At 43.9% G+C, this 25,867-nt stretch overlaps 1 protein-coding gene across 1 annotated transcript in view; it reads left to right on the forward strand.

Moving 5' to 3' along the window:
• Window positions 1–2,758: 2,758 nt before the first annotated feature.
• Window positions 2,759–25,867, forward strand: part of PAK3 (p21 (RAC1) activated kinase 3) — a 150,410-nt gene continuing 127,301 nt past the window's right edge. The window contains exon 1 of the mRNA XM_074835320.1: window positions 2,759–3,015. The gene's annotated coding sequence lies outside the window, so the exon portion shown is untranslated. The remainder of the gene's footprint in view (window positions 3,016–25,867) is intronic.

Raw genomic sequence — 25,867 nt, forward strand, 5'->3', positions numbered from 1 at the left:
AAGAATTTTAAAAACTTGAAAGTATCAATAGCACTTTGGTGGTTTCATGAAACTGTCATTTTTTTCATTGGTTTTATGAAACTGCTAGATTACAACAGATGGATTCATTTATCTCGCTATGTCTTTATATATATTTAGATGGCTCCCATCTCTGTGGGACTTGTGTGCCTCCCAAGTATTTTAAAATAGAAAAAAGCTGTTTCCTTCTCTGCCTTGCTTTCTATCTAGCCCATAAGAGGAATAGCTTGATTAGTTTATAGGGCTTGGATTTGTTGGGCTGGGTACTAGCATTCTCTGCATGTTTTTGTATGAAGAAATGAAGCTGAGGAGAGAAGTTTTGCATTTACTTCTGAATGCACTGAGATCTGGGTTGTTTGTATCTCTGTGAGGCAAAACAAGTTCCATAGTGCTGAAATACTGCCTGGGAAAGATGAAACTCCAACAGTCTTGTCTTACCCCTTTGTCAATGGCTGCAGTGCTCCAGCAGGAGCTGGCTGTGGGAGAAGATTATGAAGGACTTTGAACATCAGAAAATAAGACCAAAGTCTGTACTTAGTAAGAAACTAGGGTGAGCAAAGCACCAGGCTGCTCTCCATTGCTAAGCAGACATCTGCTGTATTTTACACCAGCTGTGGTTTATTTCAAAGCATAGGGAGTTGCAGTAATTAACCTGCAAGACACAAATCCATGCATCAGTGTGTCCAGGCATGCGCTCCTTAAGATGAGGTGCAATCTTCTGGCCAGTCCTACCTGGGAGAGGGCATTTCTGCTGACAGGGCTGTTCAGCCATCCACGAGCAGCACGGAGGCCGCAGACGCCCTGAGGCTGTGGGACAGATGCAGCCAGCTGACTAAGCAACTCCGTTGCTGCTGGGATGTGAAGGAAATGTTTAACACAAAACTGAGCACAGAGATGAATCTGCAGAGTCCAGAACAGCAGGTCCTAAACGTGCCACCAGACAAAAGTAGATGTCAGCATGATTGACCATTTCACTTTTCCCAGAAAAAAGATGGGGCAGTGCCAGAATTTTACAGGGGTTAAGTTCCACCATGGTGCTGTGAGCAGGTGGCTTCTGGGGACAACAGAGACCTCAGTAAAGACTGTATCAGTTGTCTCTTGTGAACATCTGCATCATCTGATGTGAGTTACTCCTGTAGCAGAGTTTAGAAGAGCCTTTTCCAGCCCATTTACTGCCAGCACCCACATGCCTCCAAACAATTATCAGGAGTTTCGGTTGCTGTGTGTTCAGGCCTGCCCAGGCTAGCCTTAATCTTTCTGATCTGGGCAATGTGAGTATTGTAAACATGGTGGCATGGATCTTACCAAGCTTGCCAGGGGCTGTGGAGACATTTTTAAGTTGATGCCACCAAATCCTCATTATTAGTGGCATCCCTGTAAACTGGAATCCAGTTAGCTCAGCTATGCCTGTTAGGCGCTGACTTCACACTTTCCTCCTGCCTGTGGATAGGTTGTGGTCCTTTGGTGCATGTGCTCAGCTGTCTTTCAGTGCCTTTTGCCTTGTCTGCCACAGGGCATCAGCACACCCCCGTGTGCTGTGTGACAGGGGAGGTGGGTAAGGAACTCTATCTAGAGTAGCTAAGACATAGGGAAGGACAGGGTTTCACTGCCTCATCTCTACTCCTGTGCTTCTTGGCTGGGGGGGATGTTCTGCAAGTCTGTTTCAACATGATGACACATGCTGAATTAAGAAATTAACATTTGCCTTAGTTAGCTGGATGTTCATTTGGTGTCTCACTCTCTGCTCCTCAGTCTAGGCATAAGGCCAGCTGCAGTATTTAGATCTGAGCCCTCTCTGTTCTATAATGTACTGTAGAAGATGCTACACATGTATAAAGCACAAATCCCCACAGTGCCTGAGAGCCAGTTACCTTTTACAAACAGAGCAGCTCTGCAGCAGCATGAGGCAGAAGACTGATTTAAAAAAACCACCGATAGCGATGTAGGGCCCTGAACGAACCCCCTGACACTACACCGTGCTGGGTGCGCTGCTGCTGCTGCCCAGCTCGGTGAAGGCGTAACCTGCACCAGCGCTCCCCGGGTCCTGGCTGAACACCAGCGCTCAGCTGGCCCTTAGCACTAGTGCCCCCGAGCCACAGGATGTCACTGCGGAGCTAGCAGACACTGCGGCATTTAACTGCATTTTATAGCTTTTCCTCTCGTGCTGCCAGCCGTAATCGCCCCTCACTGAAGCACCCACCGCCAGCTCTGCCACCCTGTGCCTTCAGCGGGCTCTCCCCGCCGCGCAGGGCCACCGGGGGCACTGCCCCCCACCGCCCCGCCGAGCTGCCCCGTCCCGCCCCCGCGGCCCCCCCCCGCACGCCCGGCCCCTGCCGAGCCCCCGCCTGCAGGCGTGCGGCTCCCGGCTCCGTCAGCCGAGCGCCAGCAGATTTCCCCCTCAGTGGGGTGAGGAAAAAGATTTCTCCGCGCCCCACCCCCCCCCTTTTTTTTTTTTTTTTTTTTTTTTTTTTTTCCGCCAAAGCAACCTCTGCCTTTCGGGAACGGCACCGCCTCCCCATCCCGCCTGGGGGGCCAAGGGACCGGCAGCGGGGCAGCCCGGGATGCCGCTGCCGCCCGGGGGCTGCGGGCAGCGGGGGCCCGGGAGCCGCCGGGCTGTGGGGGCCGCGGCCGGACCCCGCCGGCCCCGGGCCACCCGGCCGCCGCCCGGCTGCATCCAGCCCCGGAGCATCGCGGAAGGAGGAGGGGGGCGAGAACGGGTTTCACTTCCGCCTGGTTGCAGGAACCACAAGCCCCCAGAATATATTAGAATAATAATAATAGAAAGGTTTCCCCCACACCACCACCCCTTTTTTGTCCCCCCTCAAAAGAGGGGGTGGAGGGAGGAGGGGGAGAAAAAATAAAAGAGGCTCCCGGCAGGCAGATCAATGTGGAGCCGGTGAGGCACGGCGACCGGCCCGCCAGCATCCCGCCGGCAGCCGCGGCCGCGGCCGGCAGGACGAGCGCAGCCTCCCCGGCGCGGAAGAGGCCAGAGAGAAGGTCTGTCCTTTGCTTTTTTACCTCGGGTGCCCAGGTACAGCCCCGTCCTGGGTGGAAAGGGCAAGGCAGGCTCCTTGCAACCCGCTTCCCCAGCCTACAGCCAGCCAGCCGCAGCAACAAAGCCCAGCCAGGGGCTCCGTGTGGGGCTGCAGGCTGGGAGGGACTGGGGACACCCCCCGGGTCAGTTCCTCAGATCCTGATAGTTCCCAAATCTGTGCCTTCAAACCACCCCAAACCCTCTCTTACTCTCCTGGGGGATCTGGTTAGTGTGAGGCTCCAGGGAATATTGTCTATATGGAAGATGTCCCTGCGTGTGCCTGGCGGTGCTGGTTGGGCCTGGCTGCTGTGGGAGGCCCGGGGTGCCGGGCTGCTGGCTGCCGCTGGCGGGAAGGCCCCGGCAGCCTGCCAGGCTGCGGGAGGGAGGGTGCGAGGCCCAGGGGAGCCCGGCTGCTTGCCCTCTGGGCCGAGCTGAGTTCTGTCCCATGCCAGATGCACCTGAAGTGATTTCCTCTTCCAGTATCTTAAAATCAGTTGCTTTTCACGGATTAAACATTTCCCAACTTTTGCCTTGTCGTTATTTTTAATCTGAAAGCTCAGTGGGATGGTCTTGACTGTCTTTGCATGAGTCACTTCCAGACTCACAGGAAGAGAATAATTGCAATGGGCAATTTGAAGCCAGTTGCAGCCTAAAACTCCTCACATTGCAGTGACATAATCCACCTGCCAGTGACGTAATCCATCTGCCTGTCTAATCATTCCTGGGTTAGATCTGATGCCATAGTTTAAGGGAACATCATCAAGCTGGCTGAGCAGTTTAAGAGACTGGTAATGGTGAACAGAACGGTAGAGATGGAGATGAGCACTGTGAACTTCTGCTGAAAGAAGATGGAAGGTTACATTAGCTCCCCTCCCCTTAGATCAGGTGCAGAGCTCTCCTTTGCCCTTGTTACTGTCACTTCAGTGACATTAGATTTTCATTTTTGGTTTTCTTCAGCATTTTGGGTTTTTTCAGCATTTAGGTTTTCTCTTTTGGCAAACTCTGGGCACACTCTGTCCAACAGAGATAGTGAACACTGAGATCATGTAAAAACTTTGTTGCAGCAAAGTCACCAACAGTGAGAGAGATCCCGGCAGGGATGACTTAAGGTCTGCTGGAACACGTGCCATCTTTTTAGCATTTTTTGAAGAACTAACTGCTCTAATACACTATTGTACCACCACTTGTAAATAGTTTTCTTTGCAAAGGTGAAACTTGTGGTCTGTGTGTCTTCAAGTAATTCTCATTTGAGTGAGAATTCTCAGGATCATACCAAAACTCAGCTTGGGATAAGTATATCTTTAACTGAGAGAATAAATGTGTTGACTGCTGTGATCTCCGGTATATGTTTTAAGAGATGGAGAGGGTGATGAGCTGAATGGGTAGGACTATTCCAATAGCTCTTACATTGAAGGTAGCTTCTTAACTAGGGATCATAAATGTGCTGATTCTGTTTATATTATAATCTTCATTTGCTGTTTTAAATTTATTTTTGATGTCTAAGAGAGTTGAACACCTTGAATTCCAGAGTGCTTTGATGCCTCAAGCCTGTATACTGGTAGCTGAGCCTTGTACTTTGGACGTCTCGCCAGAAGCCCACTCAATTTAATATTACTTAGATGTATAGCAATGTATAAGGGAAGGGATTTGCTTAAGGCCACTGAAAGATTGAGGAAAAGACCCTGGTGTACCACTGCCATGTGGCTGCACTTCCTCTTCCCATTCCTTTCCTCTTGCCCCTTTTTGGCCAGCCACAGGTTTGGTAGCTAGAGTTGTTTAGGAACTACAGAAACTACGGTCACAAGAGGGAAGAGAAAGTGCAAGTTCAGTGTAGATACAGACTTACAGAAATGAAAGTATGGCACAGAAGAAATAAACAGTAATGAGATAATGCAGACTGAGAGCTGTTTTGTGAAAAAAAGAAAAAACAGCTATTCCATTTTGCTCATTTCCTTCCATGAAGTCTGAAGGTGTGTTGAAAACAATTTAAAGTTCATGTTCTGGAGCATGTGAATTAGGCAGACTTAAATCTGAGAGAGTGAAGTAGTCCCACAGTTACAGCCTCAGCATCCAGCTGGTGTGTGAGAGTCTGATAGTGTGGTTAGTTACAAAGAGATTTAATAATGGGCTATAGAGCACAGTTATCCTTTTGCTTGTGAATGTGCAGAGGAAGGGAAATAATTTTCTTTCATTTTGCTTCCCTTTGAATAACTTTTGAGGTCCTTTCTGCCTGTGAAGAAATTCTGCCACTAGAATTTGTGGTGGAGACGGGACATAACTCTTGCTTCCTGGTCGGCTAAAGAGGAAAGCCCTTCTTTAACCTAGGTGGTTAAAGATCTGCTGCTGTAACATGGTTAACAGCTGCAATAGCAGGTTAAGTCTAACTAAACTATATCTTTTATGTAAACTGAGTCTTGTAAAGGTAATCATCACTTCAGAGTTGGTTACACTCAACTGTGAGCCTGGGGTTTATACCACATTTGCCTTAAGCCAGAGAAGGCTGCACAGTGGGAATAACAGTAGTAGAATCTTAACTTTGCATTATATTGTTCATTGCAAAGATGTCAAAATAAGTGAGAGGTGCTTTACCTGCTAATGAAATACAGTCCTGTAAGTAAGAGTACAGCACAGTGCTGAACAGTATCGTACAGGTAGACCAATCCCTCTGCCATGAGGGAGCAGTGGTCCAGAGCCCATTGGAAAGTGTGAATCTTTCTGCATCTGCTTTCTGATGTAGACGTTTGAATTACAGAAATATTTCACCTTGGTCTTTAAAAATTAGGATAACAACCCTGTTCCACCTCCCCCAAACCCCCTCCCTACCAGCAGTGGCAATGTTATGTAAATAGTATTGTATGGATTTCTCTTTTAAATGGGGTTTAGTCTACAGAAGCCAAGGAAATCTGAATATTTATCTGCATTAGCAGAACGGCATTAAATCCAAAGTCCTTAGCTGCTGTGAATATTTATTTGTATCTTAGCTGGTTTCAAACTGCCTCTCTGGCTGATTGCCATTCCTGAAGGTTATTTTCACAGAGGTTTTGGAGTGGACGCTCACACAGTGATACACCTCCAGATTTCGTGTTCCCTGATATTTCTAAACAGATTGTCAGTAGTTGGCAAAACAACTACATGAAAACAGACAGTCAGTGAAAAAAGTATGGCCCTGAAGATACCTTTGGGCATCAGTAGGTATCACTTTAAATCATCAGATCATAACTATTCCGGTAGATTGGAGTACTCCCAGTCTCTCACAGTGCTCCCTAAGATTAAGTGAGTGCTTTAAAATTGTCCTCCTAGTTGAAGCCTTAGCCCTTCAGATAGAATGAGATGCATTTTGAGATCCTATAGGATTATTTCTTCTGATTTTTCTCCCCAGTAATCTTTCTTCCAGTACATCACATTCTAGAAGGTTTCACTATGGAACTAGTTGTCCATAGTCACAGGGTCCTGGTCTGCTGAGCACAGCAGGATATGTGTAGTGTCTCCCGGAACACATTGAGACCATGGTGGATAAAGTGTTCATAGAGTGCACTGGAGAAGGTTTCTGTGTGTAAAGCTCTCCAGTGCAGATGCTGACTGTTGTGGGTATTTTGTGGGTAGTGCTATTATTCACCTTAGCTGAGCACCAGCAGTCTGCCTCCATTCTTGATCAGTGCAGAGGGTCAGCTTAAGTATTACAAACATGTATTAATATTTACTAAGGCCCATAGTCCCAAATATACTCAGGAAGAATCATAGAATAATTTAGGAAGGAAGTGACCTGTGGAGGTTATCTAGTCCAACCTGTTGCTCAAAACAGGACCAATTTATAGCAGGTTACTCAGGACTTGGTGCAGTTAAACTAACAATATCTCCAAAAATGGAGATCCTACAGCCTCTCTGATGCCATTTCAGTGTTTGACCATCCTCATGAAAAGACTAATACCTAATCAGAATTCCCTATGTTTCAGTTTGTTAGCTTTCACTATACACCTCTTGGAAGAGTCTGGCTCCATCTTTTCTATACCTTCTTGGTAGATACAGATATATACATACAGAGAGAGAGAGAGTGAGGCTAGAAAAATTATGAAAGGGGGCTTTTTATAGATGCTGCTGGTTGCAGGCAGCCTTACAGTTTTTTCTATATTCTGATTTTTTTTCTCTGACTAGACCTTGTTGAGACAGTTTTGCAGGCAGTGGTAGTAGTAGTGCAAGAGCATATGTAGTGCACTAAGATCCTCATGTGGTTTGCTCTGATGTGAAGTCAAGATTGGCACAGCTATAGCCTTGCAATGAGCCTGTCACCGGGTCTCCTAGATCCTGCCTTTGAATCCAGCATTATGTGACAGACTGGGGACTGTGTTACAGTTCTGGATTAAGTGCTGAATTAACACGTCTCCTTCCACCTGTGGGGTTTTCTGTGAGCCTCTTGCATTTTCAAGTGCTTGAAAGCTATTGTTGGCCTGTTTTTCCCCTAAGAGATTAATTTGATTTTGGAGTGGATCCACTCTGTAATATTTGTATGGTGTAAAACACTTCCTTCCCTGATACTGCACTGACCGAGTATACCCCAAGCAAAGTCACAGACCAGCGTGTCAGCAGTTTCCCAAACTTCAAACCTTGGATACTGTCAAGTGGCAGTATTTTCTGCAAAGCGGCTTGTGACCGTGAGCATCAAACACTGCAGAAGTGATATATTTCTGCAGGGAATGGAGAGGTATAGATCACCTGCTCTGGCCTCACGTGTCACTAGCGCCTCATGAGCAAGGGCTTTGGAACATGGGTCAGCCAAATCAGAATACAGATGAAACCATGTAGAAAGTAAAACCTCCTTTGTAGGTGAAATAATGGATAATGTCCCCTCCTAACTACACCATTTATGAGTTCTGAAGTTGAGGAGTTTAGACTTAATTTTCCCCACCCCTTCCATCTCCTGGACCGACCACTGCTCCTTTTCTATAATGTCGTTGTTAGGTTGTATGGAGTTCGTTAATGAAATCTTTTCCAATAGTCTCAAGCAGGTTAATGCACTTTGACCTTCACATGATGATGTATTAAAAATCAGTTAAACACTGATTGAATTTTCAGTATTAATTTCTGTTCTAGTCCTTAGTGGCTAATTTCTGCAGAGGTTAGCAGAGAGCAATAATCAGACAGTGATCTTACATAATAAGACAGAGGATCAGCTGGAAAAACTGACCTGCTGTCTGGCAATTGGTGTGAACTTTTTATTTTTGTGGAAGTGTAAGAACTGCCCTATTAGAGTGGGTCTGAACGTCACCTACTCTGCTGTTCAAGCCTGATATGACTTGTCCTGGGTGGCTCAGGGGACAGTGTAAAGACCATACCATAGGAACTTGCTGGCTAGTCCATTTCCCCATATTTTGGGGCTAATTTTTTGCCTTCAGAGATCAGCACACATGTTTTTCAGAAGTTTATCATTATAAATTTAAGAACACTTTCCAGCAGTAGTGATATGAAATCCTAGAACAGGCTGCCTAGGGAGGCTGCGGCATCTCCACTGCTGAAGATTTTTGGGAGTAAGAAGGCAAGTATTGCTGAGGACATAAGTATTCAAGTAGGGGACTCAGATCTACACCATCAGCTACACATCAGCTACAGCATCTACACATTACTGAGAGCTTCCATTTCCCACACGCGTGGTAACTCCCGCATGCCTGCAGAATAACCTCTCTTCCTTGCCCATCTCCCAGTTCTTGACATCAAAAACATCACTTTCATCCCATCTGTGGGTGCATGTGCAACACAGGGCTGACGGGCAGAGCTGAGGCTGGGGCACTGCAGCATTTCTGCCAGGGTAAGCAGATTTGAGCAGCACTGGTTCAGGGAGGGTTAGCATGGAGGTGTCCTGTGTGCCAACTTGCTAGGATTCTTTGGTGGATTGTATTTGCATTTCTAATCTCTTTTTGTATCTTGTTAGGTTCTTGATCTGGATGACTGCCAGGTTGATGAGTTCTAGGCTTTAGTTATCTATGGTGTAGGCAGAAAACATATCTTAATTGCTTTAATCTGCCCACTTCACAGTGGAAGCCATGGTTCTGTAGCCCGGTGAAGCACGGATGTAAGGGTGCACTGCAGTGAGCCAGAGAAACATTTCTTTCATGGTGATATTGGCAAACAAAGAGAAGCTAAGCAAAGCATGGGAGAAGTTACCATTTCCTTCTTCCAGGATACTGAGATAGTTACACAAATACATTAAAATATGAGAGCAGTGGGAAAAGATACGCATAGAAAACCCAATCATAATTCCACTGAACTCAATAGGAGTTTTTGCCCTTATCTTCAGTTTTGCTCCACACCTAACCTTTAATGTATCTCATCAATCATTCCATTGCAAAAGGGCTTCATCAAAGTTTAATTAGCCCTTTTAAAGAAAACAGTTTATTGCTGAGAAACAATGAATCAAATCTTTCAGATTAAATTAAAAGTCAGGAAGAGCCCAAAACCAAACAAGGCAGTAAGATCGCTGACCTCTGGGAGAAGCGCTGGAAAGGCTGTTACTGAAACAACCTTCTCTGTCCATCTGCACAAGCTCCTGCAGCAGGGGCTCCCACACCAGTTTGGTCACCCTTTGGAGTACACATTGGCAGGACAAACTTCTCTGAGAAAGAGGATTGTAAATACAGGAAGATATCCATTTCATGCTGAGATCACAGGACTATAATCAGCTGATTTGGATTCTGTCTCTGACTCTCCCATTGCCTTGCTGTGAGAGGCTGGGTTGTTCAGTTAACCTCCCTGCACTTTGCCTGTTCCAGATAGAAAATTATTTTTATTTATCTTTTTGAGATCTTTGTAAAAATGATGCCAAGTCACTCTTTGCAAAGACAGCTAGAGGCAAATAATATAAAAGCTCCCTAAGTGCAGTACATTTTGGCCTGACAGGTCTTTAACTACCATTTCACTGGAACTCCTTAATAGTTGCAAGGACTGAAATGGAATATCCTCCTCTTTCATATTCAGAAAGGCACTTCAGGCAAGTGTCTGCCCAGCTGGTTGTCCACCACAGACTGCACTGGGAGAGCACATGCCCACAACAGATGACATGAGGTTTCGTCACAGTGTGGGACTTCATTTCTGCCATACCACCCACAAATCATGGCAACCGTGTAACAAATGGGACAGAAGCCTTATGCCTGTATTCTAGGGTTTTCCCATAGGGTCAAAGAAACTGTCCATTTTCATTTTCAGGTTATTGCTTATATTATTAATTAATGAAGGGGGGAGATAAAGAGGTCACTTGGTTTTGCCCCTCTTTAATTTTTATCAGGGGAAAAATTATACCTTTAATATCTGTTTATTTTAAGATTTTTCCTCTGCTAACAGCTAATGACATTTACCACTGATCTCCTCAGCCGTGTCTGGAGTATCTTCAGCTCTGAGCCTGCACAAGAAGAATAAGGAAATAATAAGCTGAAGGGCTGTTTTTAGGGGATTTTTGCCTATTGTTTTTTTCATGATGTGTTTGGTGCGTGTTTCCATGAGAAGACTCTAGGTAACCACAGAAGTGAGGAAATTCTAGTATCTTGGGAACTGAGCAGTGAAAGATGAGAAATCTGAGGGAGAGGAGATTTGCAGGCAAGAAACTGTTTATGTTTTTACAGAACATTCAGTGCTTGCCTGCAGTGCTTTAGCTCCTTTTTTTTTTCCTGTAGACCACCCCAACGTGGCTTCTTAGCAGAATCTGACAAGAATGAATTAGATATTAGAGATAATTTTAAAATAATACTTTTATGGACATCATCCCAACTCTATGGCTATAAATATCCAGCACAAATGCAGCATAATGTCTTTACATAGTGTTTTACTGTAACGTTTGTGTTTGTTTTCTTCCCTTCTCTCATTATCGTTCTGTGATGAGTGTGAGAAGTCTTAGCACTGACAGGAGGGGATGACATTTCCCCCTCCAGCAAGTGTTACCACCTCTCTGTGTCTGCTCGCCTTCTGCAACCACTTAAAAGGAGACACCTGCAACAGTGGAAAGTTCTTCCCCAAAGGTAGTGTCAAGAAACCTTGCTAGATTTACATTTTTCTCTCTGTTAAACAATGCTGAGTATTGAGCAGTGGGTCTTTTTGGTGGGCTGTGTTCCAGTGGCAAGGTTGCGCATTCTCATTTGGTATTATTTTTAGAACATCTGTCCCCAGAAGTATCTATTTGGAAGGAAGTTGAGTGAAAATTGAAATTCTTGAAGCTCAACAGTTCTGAAAAATAAGCCCTAAGCAACTATGTTTGAGATTACATAGGGAACCATCTTTAAGTCCCTGTCCCTGGTGTTTTTTCATATTTCATCTGTCAATCATAAAATCCTCAGTCTTCCTCTCAACTCCTCATCCAAGAAAGGACACTCATAAATTAGTGGAGTCCAATGATCTTGTGACCCAAAACATCCTCCAGATTATTCAAAAGCTTTCCCCAATTCCAAAATGTTTCTAGAGAACTCATCATTTTCCAGCAGTTCATTTAGAAGGTAATGTGCTGAGCAAGATACAGAAATAGTTATTTGCTTTCACTGCCCAGATATGGCTTCTTGAATTTTCCAGACAAGCACAAGAACTATTGGTATTTATTCAAGTAAGATGATGAGATGACTTATTTTCAGTTGGCAATTAGTACATTGGCTTTAGGGAATGAAAACTGTGTTACATGAGAAACAAAACCAGCAACATCAACAAAAGATTTTCGTCTGTTCCTTGTGCCAGTTTGTGTTGTGTGTAAATCTGTAATTCTCAGCTGCCTCACCATCACCCATGTCTGGAATCTGGGGTGTGCCCGTGGTGTGGAGTGACTTGCCTTTCCTAGCTCTTTGTCAGGCTCGTTTTAGAGAACAGCTTAGGAAACTAAGGGCTTGTTTAGCCTCCTGAGATCCATTCTAGTGAATCCATGGCACTGTCATCCCTAGATTTTTGCAGTTTTGACTTGGAATGAGGTTAACCATCTATTTGAAACCCTGCAGATTTTTAGTACCAGTCTTCACTTCGGAAGTTCCCATCATGGGGATCTCAAGGGGGGGTCCAAGCAGGTGAAGCCATGATGTCAGTTTTCTACAATAAGTGCAGTGATAAGGAAGAAGTACATGGGCACACGATACCTGTGTGAATTGGTTTAGCTCCTCTTTTTAATCCCTTTTTTTCTTCCTGTTTCTTGGATCAAGAAACAAAAAGAAATGAGCTCTGGCCTTCTGTGCCTTTCTTGCAGAGACCTTGTGAGGTAGTAAGCAATCTCTCAATTAATGTGCTTCCTGTTTTCTGATAAACTGACTTCTTGTAGGATCTTCCAGATTTGATTTGGCTGATGTGTGTGATGAGTGGAGTTGAAACATTCTCTTGATGGTTAATAACCAGCCAGGAAACAAACTTTGCTTAGCATCCTTGTCCAAGGGGCACAAAGTGTGGACTGCAAAAGGACTGTGAAGTCATATTTTCAGAAATCAGAAATTAATTATTAATTAATTTCAAAAATCTGAATTAACTCAGCCGAGAAGACAGACTTCTAAACACACAAAGCTCTGTTCATTATTGATGGTAAGATACCAAACACACATTCTGTGAAACATCTTATTTAAAGTGGAACTTACCTACGTTTATTAGAAAGGGCAAAATATCTCATGAGAGATTGCGTATGGTATCCTAAGTCTTGATCTGAACTTCTGACTGGAGAGTCCAGACCTTGTCTGCTTTTTACTTAACTCTGAGGCTGGAATTAGGAATGAAGTTTGCCTCTTTTGAGATCAGGACAGTCTTACTCTTGAATCCAGGTAAGCATGTGGATTTCATGCTATTTTTAAAGAATTTGAGGCACAGCTTCCAATTTTCTATTTGGAATTTGTTCTGGTTCTCAGTGAAAGAGTCAAGTTGAATATCAATAGATACACCATTTGTACTTACAAGCAATTACAGCTGCAATTGATTGCACACAAAATTAGCAGCAATTTAAGAAAAAGCAGTCTAATTTTAAGAACTCTAAGTCATTTGTCCAGAAGTGTTTTAATGCATATGAACAAGGACTGTTCATTTCCTTTTGTTGTGTGTCCGAAGTTTGAATAAGGTGCTTATGGAGTACAAGTTGTTACAAAGGAGATGGATTTCTTTATTGCTTGAATTGCTTGTGAAATACATTTTATGTAATGAAGCACTGATTACCTAAATTAGAAAACCAAAAAAAAAAAAATGCTGTTGTCTCATTTGGTAGGAGGCAGAGATTGTGTGGACAACTGAACGCTTGCTTAAAGGCAATCTGCGACCCACTCCGTACTATTCTTATGCTAATGTGAGAATGGGTATCCTGGGCACCATCTGCTGTCCCTGAGGTCCTGGCCTTGGGCATTCAAAATTGGTTTGCTTTATTAATGCTAGGCCATCCAGAACAGCAGTGGTGCATTTGTTAAAGTCTATGAAATCAGAAGTTCCAATTGTAAGCATACAGAGATAATTGTCACTTTTAATAATACACTCAAACATGATAGCTACCACTTTTTCCAACCTCTTAGGCAAAGATGCCATCTTTCAAGCTGTAGTTACCTTCAGCAAATCCAACAAAGGCCTCTCTGGCTTTTCAGGGAGATGGGTTTTACTTCCTTGGAAGGTCATTTCATTATCTACAGGATGGATTTATTGGCTGGCTCTGCGTTTTAACTTTTGTAAATGCCCCCCAGAGAAACAGAGGAGTGTCTTGATATAAATCAAAATTAATAAATAGGACATACGATGTGATTATTTTTAGAGGGGCCAAAGGGATGGGATATCAAATATCCTCAACTAGTCTAATTAAGCCAGTTGAGGTTTAAAGGACACCAGGCATCAGTTTTGCCTAAGCTTACAGAACAAACGGCTGCAGTGTCAGTTGTAAGTATCTTAATAAAGTCTCCTCTAATGCTGATTCTGTTTGTGCTTATTAGCAGTATAGTTCTTTTGGTGTCCATGGCTCTAATTAGAAAGCAATTCTTCCTTCTACTCAAGCATCTGAGTACTTAGATGGCTCATTATCAAGTACCTGTGAGATACAAGTCAGGATAGTTCAATTGGTAGCCCAGCAAACTAGGTCCATCTGACCTGTTGCCTTGGGTCTGTGGTCGTGGAAGGGACAGAGCACATGAAGGTCAGAAATTTCATGTCTCCTAGTTCATCCTTGTCAGCAGTACAGGACAGTTCCTGAGCTGACACCCAGTCTCCAGCCTTCTGTAGAAAATAGCATCTTGGCTTCCATCTTACAGGTGAGTAAAATGAGGCATGGCTAATACTGTGCCTTGGGTCCCCAGGCCTGAATCAGCACTGGGAGTGTTAAGGCTGTGCCAGATTCAGCCCCAAACTGCTCACAGTGGGAGTATAAGGGGAATGGAAGATGTTAGGAGTGTGGGGAAACAGTGGGGTGATGGTAAAGCAGTGTGACAGGCCATGGTCTCAGCTGATGTCAAGCTTTTTGTGTTGTCCTGGTTAAAGAGCATTTTATGGCAGAATGGGAAAGGAACAGGTTGCCCAAGGCTGTTCGGTGATCCAGTGAGAGTGTAATTTTAGGTTTGTGAGTCTGACTCTCCTGATCTCTCCATTTCAACATGATGTGTGTGCAGAATTTATTTACAGTGACCTCTGTGATGAAAAAAATTAGCCAATGAACCAATCATATCCAGTTACCTAAGTAAGCAACATGCAGCCAACAGGGAGAACAACTTTCAGTAGCTGCTTTTGTCCCCTCCCTTGCCTCCAGAGCTTTCTGTTGTTTCTTTCAGTTATGGGTGAAGGAGACAAGCACTCCAGGGCCAGGGAAAATGAAAGTTAATTACACTGTGGAAGGGGATTGTTGCACAATGTTAGTTCTTTCCCATCCCTGTCTCAAGTGCTTGAGAGTACAACAGAGCAAACCGAGATGTTCTTCAGTACCATCCTTTGCTTATTCTGGAAGGATTGGAAATGCAAAGCTGGACCTCTTTCCCTTAAATGAAGACGATGAGGAGGAGGTTTCTCTTTGGTCTCAGCATTCATGTAAGTTGTGCCAAGGTCAAGTGAAAATCAGCAGAGGTGGATCGAATATTAAATATATATTTTAGAAAAGAGAATAATATTTTAACAGTTCTGGATGAATCTGTATATCAAAAAACGTAAAAACCAGTAGGTTTTGCTTTGGTCTCCTTGCTGTAAAAACTAGAAGGAAGTCCCTGAGACATGCATAGAGGAGAAAATACTTGTATCTGGAGGACTATGTCAAACAGTGGGCTATGAAAGATTGTTCTAGAAATCACTCAAGGTAATATTCACCCTTGGATCCATCTCCCTCACTTTCTGGGATTACTTACGTGTTACTCCTGCATTTGGCACATGGAAAAGAGTCCTTGTTTAAGAAACTGTCTTAATGGAGTGTTGGTGTAAAACAGAGGTGAAGAAAGGGGAGATGTGGCATTCTACAAAATAGTGAGGGGGAAGCTGACAAGAATGTCCCCTTTGGCCCTTCTCAACTGAGGTGCTGAACTTGTATTGAGATCTTGAGTATGTAAGACACACTTATGGATTGCTGATTACTCTTAAATTTCTCAGCAATTGAGAATGATCAACTTCTTGCAAAGTAGGGCACTTACTGACATGAGGTACATTGCCAGGCTGTTATTAGGGACTGCCATGCCTCTGTTGTATTGTCTACTGCCCAGATGGAAGTTTTTCAGCATGTAGGTGCACTTGCTGATGAATGTGGCCCAACAGACGCATATTCAGAGCTAGTGCAAGCACTGAAACAGGTATTAGAGGTTCAGGGTCCCTCATCTGTCAGGGCAATCTCATCTCACATCAGGGACTAGTATTCGAATCTGTCACATCTCAGCTCAGTACCATAATCACTGGGTTTGCATGACCTGATTGGAAAGACTCCTATTTAAATGTCAATGATACTTCAGAATGATTCTGCCACATTAAAACACTGGAATAGGTTTGTTTTCAACTCATTGTAGAAGGCACTGAAATACTGAAACCTCAAAAAGCGCCATGAAGCAAAATAGTTGCCTTATCAGATTTTGTATGCATTACCTTCAGCTCACACACAGCTGAGACTGAAGAGTATCTGCAGGCGGTGTTTATATAAATGCATAGCAGAGAGTGCTTAAAGAAATGCTTATTATCTGGGATGCAGATCCTCTTCAGTGCTTGACCAAAAAATTCTGCTCTGTCTGCACCTTGCTGATGCCTGTACACACAGATAATTATAGCAGTACATGGTGTGAAATAGTAAACCATTCAAGTTAAGTTCTGGTGTTCCTAATTTGTTCTTCTCTTGCCAGATATACTGACAGGGTTGATTGAACACTTCTGAAATATGTTTTTAGCTTCTTCCCTTGAAAGTAACATGTGCCGCTCCATTGGAAGACACTGCAGTCTAGAACCTAACAACTAGGTTCTGATGAGTGAGAGAAATCAGAAATGGCCAGAAGCAAAGGGAGAAATTAAGAGTTGGTGCCTGCACGTGTCAGTGCTGTGTTCCTTATGATTTTCATTGTTGGCTGGATACGAAAAATAGTCCCGTTAGCGTGCTGGTGCTTACATGAGGTGTAGGGATATCTGTCAAAATCTGTTGAGGTGCTTTGAAAAGTTGTGAAATAACATTTCTGCAAAGGACTCAGAAGGTCTTAGAGAGACTGAAGGGGTGATAGACAACCTTTCAAGCCTTTATCACAGCCTGGCAGTCTCCATCTTCAACAAGGCCACACTTGCACACGTATACAAACAACAGCAAGGGAAAGTTTGTGTCCAAAGAAGTTAAAAAGAAATGAAGAGAGATATATTCAGAGGTGGCAGGACTGCAGTGGGCAAGTCTTGGTTCTTCTGTGCAAGACTCTCTAGTGTCAGCTTTAGTTAGGGATAGTGTAATTATTTGCTTTTGGAACGTGTAATATTGTTTCCTTCAAGCTGAGTTAACTTACTGCCACAGCATATTTCATTTGTTCCCTTGTCAGCAGCTACTAGATGTGTTCTGTTCTCCCTGCTACGGGAATGACAGCTGGGGAGGCCAGAGGACAAGGATGGCTCTCAGAGACACTGGATGTTGACAGTGGCTCAGCTTTGGTCTCGATTATCTTTGTGTCTCTGACTTGATCTAAACTGAGCCAACTTGGTTCCTAGGTAGGTATTTTAAGATGCTGAGATACGAGTGTTACAGAAGTATTTTGGAAAACAGACCTTCTCTTCTCCCTAAATGTGGTGGCATTTGCTGCTGCTTGGTGCGGTGACCCAGCTGGGAATCAAAGCCTCATGGTCAACCAGGGACTATCACTAGGAAGTTAGAACTTGTTCTTGCACCCGTTTTCAGACTTAGCATACAGTTAGATATGGTGGATGGGCTCTGGAAGCTATTATAACAGCAGTGGGAGTACCTTCCCCCCACCTTGAGAAACCAGGAGAAGGCTCAGCAAAAGTGCTTCTAACAGAGTACCTGAGCTGAGCGTACCTGGCCATGCTGGGACGACTCTTGGCTGGAAAACAAGAGCTACAGTGTGATCTCTGCAGTCACCAGCTTCTCCTTTCCCACAACTCTTGTGAGCACTCACTTTCTACCTGCAGATTAAAACATCTGTAAATCTTAAAAGTCATCTTGTGGCATGATTTACATCCTTCCATTTGTGCACAGTCATGATTCTTTTCTAAGCAGATAAAAGTTCTAGCCGAATACAGGTGAGGAAGAAAGCTGAAGAAAACTAATAGCAAAGGAGACAGGAAGAGCAAGGCTGCTGTTTTCCTCCCGCCGGTTCTGTTCATCTCCTGGGGCTGCAGGGACACCTTTCACTTACAGGCCCGGACTACGTGCACTCAGCAAGGACTGTTTCTCAGCTCTCTGTGTGAACAAGGCAACTGATTTGCAAGGTCTAATTTAAACTGGTGGATCAAAATGCTTGCAGCTCTGCATATGCTTCCTCAGGAGAAAGGAATGTTTTCTCATTCCTGTCTTACTTCATATTTCACAGCTGCAGTTTGTCTTGTTTTCTCCCTGCCTAAGGCCCAGCAAGTGCTGCAATGCACAAGGGTTTAAAGGATTATTTATTTTAGGGCATTGATGCCTTCTTTGAAAAGCTATGTATGTTTAGTTTGTTTTACCAGGGACTCTTATTAGAGCAGCATGGGGAGTTTGCAGGGAGAAAAGGGAGGCAGTAAATATGCATATCTCTTCCAAAAATGTGTTACATAAAGATATGTCTCTCAAATTATCTTAAGCAGGATGGATTGTGATGATCTTTACTCCTGCATTCATTTTTCTTTCACAGTGGCTGTAGCTCCCACTTTCTCCACCTTCATATAACTCCATCTCTGATTGCACTTACAGCTGAACGTCCTTAAGTTGTCCAACACAGGTAAAGCTGGTAGGAAGATTAACTACCATTAACTTAAGTAGGAACATGATTAGTCCTTAGCTGTACCGTCTCCAGCCAAAACTGATTCTGGTTACAGTGTAGGAAGTGAAGCATCAATAAACAGCTACCAAGTCCTGATCCCTGGCCTGTGGTCCTTTGCATCATTATGACAATGGTATGTTGCTGCTCTATATCTAAGAAAACTTATTGGAAAAGGAAGTAGACTTACACCTTAGAAGAATAACTCAGAAACAGCCATGACAGCTTTTAAAATCTTTCAGCCTGGTGACCTGTTGAGTATCTCAGTTGTCTTGTTGTGTTGTCATCTTGATCTAGCAGCACCACATCTTATAATTTGGTCAGGCTACTGCTGAGCAGTGCTGTCTTACAGATACTTATGTGCTGCCAGCAAAAGAGTGCAAGGACATGGCTTGTCCAGTTAAATGGGAGGGGTTGCTTTTGAATCATAAGGGAGGAGATGGAAGTGTGACCTTCCTGCCAACTTGAGATCCTGAGAGCGCAGACTTTTGTTTCATGTCAAGTTTTTATTTGATTATTTCCACTAATAGGTGTGTCATCTTGCCATCCCCCTTCTCCCAGAAAAGAATCCCAACAGTGGAACTCAAAGAATGGGGCAAGGCTGAAATGTATAAATATATGTTAAAAACTCCCTCTCTTTATAGAATCATTTGCATTTTTTAATTCAAGGGGGGACTTGAAAGTCCATCCATAGTGTGCCACCTATCAGACTCTCTGATGTCTGATAGGCTTTTATCAGCTTAGGGCTAGTTTGTCCTGTGGTATATGGGAGTGCTGGAGGAGTAGGTTGGTTTAGACATGCTGGTGTAATGTGATATGTACAATTAATATTTTGCTCTCTCATCTCTCACCCTCAAAATGAGTAAGATACAAAGCTAAGTCTTGCCTTAAGCCTTCCCCAGAGCTTTGGAAATGTTTGGATCAAGGACTTCTGAAGAGCCAGACTGCAGGCTACTTGATTATCCCATCCCGAACCTGAGGAGACGTTGATGGGTTTAGTAGAGCCTTGATGTCTCTCTCATACAGCCAAAAGTCACAAAGTCTTCTGCAGTATCTCAGGTTGCATGAAGCGAGTGTGACAATTCCAACAATGTAAGAGGTTTCCTCTGAAATACATTTTGTATAGATCTGTAAGTCCAAGCGCAAATGTGCTTGGTTATTGAATGTAGGTGTCCCCTTTGTGAGACTGGGTAACAGACTATATCCAGCCCAACAGCATTCACAGCAGGAGAAAACATTTCCAATACCTTTTTTATCTGGAAGAAACTTGTACAAGAAAAAATGGGGTTATGCACTGTTATTCACTTCTGTGAATTATCATCAGTCTGATGAGGTTGTATATTTTTCCTAAAACCCTAGCTCCAGAAATCAGGTGATTTATGGGAAGATTCTCTGTTTTCATTTAGAAGAAAGTTTCTAGTTCTCCTTGCTGTAAAAGGAAAAAAAGGGAAGGCTTGAATACATAGCTGCAGAAGACAGAAATACCATAAGGCAAATAAAACGTATAATTTCTAAAAACATCTTGTTTTCTAAGCCAATCTCATTATTTTTTAGGATCTGAGTAATGGTTTTTGAATGCCCAGGTTGGCTTTGGAGATGAGAGACGTGATTTTCACAAGTGCTAAGTACTTTACTCCAGCTGTCACACCTATAAACATCACCCATTAAAATCGTGCCTGGGGTCCAGTAGTCAGACGTACACAGTTGGGGGGTGGAGGAAAGAAATGCAGATAGCACGGCATATACAGGGCTTTACCGTACCTGCAGTATGTCATGGTAAATGTGAACTCTGTTAAGCAACATTGTCTTCTCTAAGGCAGAAACAAGAAATAACAGGAGGGGCTTCTTCATATAGTCTTTTTGGTCTTTTATAATGTAAAATATTAATGTAAAAATATTATGAACCAGTTATGAAATTCACATAGCTGAGATTTACATCTAAGGAACAAATTAGGTTAAAGGGAGGGGGAAGTAGAGAAAAACACCCGATAGCAAAGGGAAGCCGGGAAGGATCTTTCTCTGAGGAGTATCCTGAAGTAAAACTGAGAGAATTGGAAATTTTGTCTTCGTTTGAAAAAAGGGATGTGTGGATACCAGTGCAAAGTCTTAATGGAGGCAAAGCCCATCTTGCAGTGTTATTTTATTACAAATTTTGCTGGTTTGAAGTTTTCCTTAAGACCTCAGCTCTTGGATTCAGAGGAGACTCTCAGCATCCCTTAAGGAAGTAATTTCCTATGTTCCCCATCTACGAAGAGTAAGTGGAAATCTGAGCCAGCTGCATGTTAAAGAGGAGAAACCTTCCTCCATCCCCAACCCCAAGATTGCTGTTTGTTCGTGTGTGTTTATTTTGAGGCCTGACTCTTGATTTTTCAAGTGCTGGGGGTTAGTGGTATTCCAGCTTTTACCTCAAGGTCACTGATTGAACCTCATTGTACGCTTCCCAGTGGAGCTTATCTCATTTAGCACTCTCAAGGTCAGGACAGCAGTGCTGCATCTCTGCTAGACTTTAATCTAAGGATAACAGTTTCCCTGTAAATACACTTTTTGGTCTTTTTGCAGTGAAGGTAGGCTTTTTTGAAAGTTCAGGTTCAAGGCCAGCAAATTACCAGAAATAATAGAAGCACTTAAAGCTTTGAATGTTTTGTAGTTTTAAAATAAACTAAAATTTTATAACAGAAATAAAAGGGAGAAATTGCCTGACATAAAATTTGGGAAATCAGTATATTTTGTTTGTTTATTTGGATTTTTTTTACAGGTAAGTCTGGCATGAAGCATGAGAATCTGTGTTTGAGTTATTGGCAACAAATTAGTCACATGCTCAGTCTTTACTTTGAGGTACCTTTTATGTTTAAAAGATGCTGTAAAAGAAATGTTTTTTCCAGCAGGTCCTCTGGGCTTTGCAGGTCTTTTGATGGTGAAAGAAGATGACTTGGCTTTTGAGTAAAGATGGTCAAAAGTTGTGTGTGTGCATAGCAGTAAAAAAAGGAGAGTCCGTAACATGGGTGCATGACATATATGTTACTGCTCATTTTTCCAATAAATACATATACACCAAACCCAGAAGTCCCTCTGTGAACAGTGCAGAGCCAGACCTTCCTAACAGAGTGCTCTGAATAAGCTCCTTTCATTCCACAATTCTACTTGCGCTTTTCAGTGAAATAAGCTGGTATTTCCACCTACTTGTTCTCCTGTTACAGGAGGCCTTTCTCTGTCTATTGGGGATCTTCTTGAATGTGGAGGGTACACAAAATCCCTCTCCCTGCAAATAAAAAAAGAGAGCTCAGTTTTGTACAATGCAGTGGTAGCTGGCAGATGAAGCTGTGTGTCCACAGAAAGAGAAAAGTATTCTTTTTACTGTATAAAGGCGCTTAAAGTGGGTTAATTAACACTGACCCCATTTAAAGGGATGGCTTATGTGCCTGCTTGAGGGAGGGCAAGTTAGAGTCTCGCATGTGTTGGTGGAAATCTCTTTTTCAGTGTATTTGTAGCCCGGTGCTGGGCTGAACAGGCAATGGAGCCTGACAAATCAAGCAGCTGTTTGCCCCACAATAAGCCAGCTGGTTTGAAATCCAGGCTGTGTTGCTGAGTCCCTTGCATATTCAAAACCAGGGCATATTTGCTCCTTTAATTAGTGTTCCCCCTGGTCCTTGGAATATGGGTTTGTGACAGGGGGCTTGTTAACAGAAGATCAAGAAAGATTTCCTGCTTTCCCAGCCTCTCCAAGGGGGAGAGAAGGGGGCCGGCTGGGGGACCACTCACTGCATGGGAGGGTTGCTGTGTGGCTGAGGCTGAGTTTTGATGCTGGAAGAGGGGATGGAGGGAAGCTGCTCCAGCTGATTGCAGACAGGGTTTGTGTCAAACCAGTACTGTGCATTTTGAGCTGAACTACAGCAATGTTTAAACTCGAGGGAGGATTCTGGCATGGTTGCAGTTTGGAGATTTGGCCTTTAGGGCTTTAAACATTTCCTTGGGCCTGTATCTCCTCAGGTGTGTGGAGGAGGCTACAAAATACGACTGTCTTGGTGGTTTTGTCTGTAGTGTGATGGTCCAGCCTGTGTGATCCCAGCAGAGATCCCACACAGATGTGCCCTCCACCAGCTCCAGGAGCAAGAGGGAAAGCTCTTGTGTGAGTCATGTAATACAACTACGTAGGCTCCTGTTAAATGACATACTTAGCTGAACTCTGATGATTCAGTTGTCTTTTGCCCCAGCAGGTCCGAGTCTTTTCCTGACAAGGTAACACAGTCCTCATAGCCTTGCTGATAAGCCCTGAGCACTTAAGACTGCAATGAAGGAATTTACCTGATGCTCCCAATCTCCACAGGGGATATTGCCTCTTGGTGTCCTTTATCAGTGACTTCTTCTGGTGATACAATCAGGGAGCTGCTGGTACTGAAGTATTATTAGTAACACTGAGAGCAGTCAGATCACTTCTGGTGGATTTGCTCTCTTCTGACTTACTGTGTAGGAGAGGCAAGGCAAACCCTGCATTTCCAGGGAAGCAAAAGGTATTAAATGTCCAATAAAGCTTCTTTTTAAAATGAACAATGATAAATTAGCAAACTGCTGAGTGGGGTCATTTGTTTCATGGAAGCAAAGCACTGATCCCCTCAAGATTCACCTTTTTCTTTTTTTTTTTTTTTTTTTCTCATTTCAGCAGTATAATTGGAAGTGGATTAAACTGTGACTCAGTTTAAGCCTTTGTTTGTAGGAATGGTGTTAGGAAACATCCAAATAAGGAGAAAATGGAAATTGGTATTTAGAAAAGTGTGGCAAACTGACAACAGTTTGCTAATTTTTCAGGTTATTATTGCCTGCTTTTAAAGCTTGCAGAGAAACAGAGAAGCAAGTCTGAAGAATCTCATTAGAAAACCCGATCAGTCCTTTCCTTCTCTGTTTTACCTTGAGAGAGAAAGGGGAAATTCAAACTGAAAAATGGGCCATGAATAACAGCTGAAAGACCTCATTGCATACAAAGCAATGGGGCTGGACTAAAAGAATTATGTGCCAAGAGGTGTCTTCAAGGAAAAACACATTAGTAGGATTTGAAGAAGTAGAAAAATTTTACCAGTGCTGGCGGCTTTGGCAGCTCTGAAGCAAAGACAATGAAGAGGGCAGTCAGTTGTGAGGCTTTTAGGCTGCAGCGTCCACTCTTTGAGAGAATCCCCTTTTGCACAGAATCATTCTGTGTGATCAAAAAAGGTGTAGTGGGCGGCAGGACAGGGTTCTTTGCCCAGAAACTTAAGACCTTCTTGGAAGTGGCACTGAAGTAAGAAAGAACATGGCAGATCATCTTCCTCTGTGCTGCATTAGCTGCTGAAAAGAAATTGTACATGTTGTTTAATTAATTACGTTTCCAAGCTGAGTAATAGCATATTTTCAGGAGAGATATTTTAATGGCACCACAAAGTGTCCTTAAGCAAATTAAAAAGACATTACTTTGAAAGGTAACTGTTCTGAGCCACACACAAACTTTTGGGAAATGCCTGGGATGTCTCAGGCTTAGAAAGACACGTCTTTGTTATCAGGAGCATAGTCCATGCTCCTGGGCATCCACTGAGACAGGGAAAGATCTGCCATTCCCAGGAGAACCTTATAATGTGGCTTTTGGTGGGGAATTCTGCACCCAGCCCTCAGAGGGGAAATCGGTGAAGTTCACAAGACTCAGCTGCTCTGAGATCTGACAGCAATCCTGCCCACACCCTCAGGGAAACATGTATGTTGCGCTGCCTTGTGGACCTGAACCCCGCAAACCCAGTGAGATGATTCCTACTGCTCTTGGTAGTTTTGGAGTGGGCCTGTAAGTGCTTTGTTGCCATATTTAGGGCTTTTAGGGACAGCAAACTTGGGTTGAGACTGTAAAATATCAGTCATGCATCCTGTGGCTCCCTTCTTCCCATCTTTCTATGTTGTCTTCCCATTTGATTTTCATTTCCCTTTGCCCAAGGCCTTGTTTTCTGGCCAGTTGACCTCCTGCAAACCCACTCTGGTTAGTGGTGCAAACAGAGTGACTCCTCAGGGTTGGGGACTCTCTTCACTCCTGGCAGCAGGAGAACTGCCAAGTCAGCCTGAGCCTGAACAACTCCTTTCACACCTCGTGCTGGACACACTAGCACAGTGTTTTGGGCCTGAATTTGAATGTTAATTTGGATCTGGATTTGCCTGTGTAGAAAAGCACTTGAATCAGACCTCAAGACTCTTCCAGGATGGGAACCATAGCCCGCTCCCAGAGCCAGAGGGGGTTTGGCTGAGGCACTTGGTGCTTTAGAGCAGCCCGAGGGTGGGGTGTGAAGCTCCGGGAGAGGCTGGCAGTTGGTGCTGGGGCAAACTAAAGCTCATTTCTTTCTGCTTGGCCCTCTGCTGGGTTTCTGGAAGCTGTTGTCCTGTAGCAGAAGCAGGAAAAGCAGAGGTGTCTTCACCCTTCACTACCCTTCCAGGAAGGAGGGACAGGGGAGAGGTGAGGTGCATGAATTGAGGGAGCAATGAGGGAATGAGGGTTGTGTTGGGCTTGCTACATTACACACAAATGCTCGTTGGAAACCTTGCTTTTCCATCTGTCCCTGTTAGATGCTTCACTTGACAAAGCTTTTGGTTTCGTACCTTCTTCTCTGTGGGTGCTGGAGGGAGGTTTCCCGTGCGAGGCTTCTGTGCTTGGATGCATCTGGGACATGTCCCAGCCACCGGCCCAGCCGTTCACTGCCCCCCTCGCTGCTGGGGGCAGACGGGGCAGGACCTGTGCGTGGGGGCTGAGTGTGAAAATCAAATGCGTGCCCTGATACGGCACGAGTCGCAGAATGTCTCCATACCAAATCTTGTTTTGCTGCTGTGTTTTCCTTCTTGTGCCCCCTGCCAGGTGAATTCCCGATCCCGGTTGTCCTTCAGCAGGCTTGGTCCTGTCTTCCTGCTGCTTCCTCGCTGACAGAGAGGCAGTCACAGGACCTGCCCTTCCTGGGGAATGCACATATATTGCTGGAGTGTTTACAGTTTTAGAAATTACTTTCTGATTCTGTAGCTCACAAATTCCCCTAGGACCAACACCTCTCCCCATCCTTCCCTGCCTGCTAAATTTTTCTTTGATGAAAGCAAGCAGCACGTGCATTCAGATTGCTGGTGAAAGGGAATTTCCTAACTAAAGGTGAACTGTTAGGGCATGTGTGGTCTCCCTTTAGGAAAGTGAGTGTGTTTTTAATAGAATTGTTCCTGTGTAGCTCAAGACTTTTTGATCTAAAAGTCAAGCTGCTTTTTGGCTTCCATAATGGCTCCCTGGATTGTTTGAAAATCTTGACTTGGTTACAAAGTCTGGTATAACGTGTATGCACAGTACACCAGTGCAGAATTTACTGGTTATTTAACTGTAATTCAGGGACTCAGGGGAAGACCGTTAATGCACATGCAATACTTTCATTGTATATGGGTGATCTTACTGACTGGTTCTGTATGTACAGACAAGGAC

Source organism: Strix aluco, chromosome 10 (assembly GCF_031877795.1).
Source record: "Strix aluco isolate bStrAlu1 chromosome 10, bStrAlu1.hap1, whole genome shotgun sequence".
Lineage (NCBI taxonomy): Eukaryota > Metazoa > Chordata > Aves > Strigiformes > Strigidae > Strix > Strix aluco.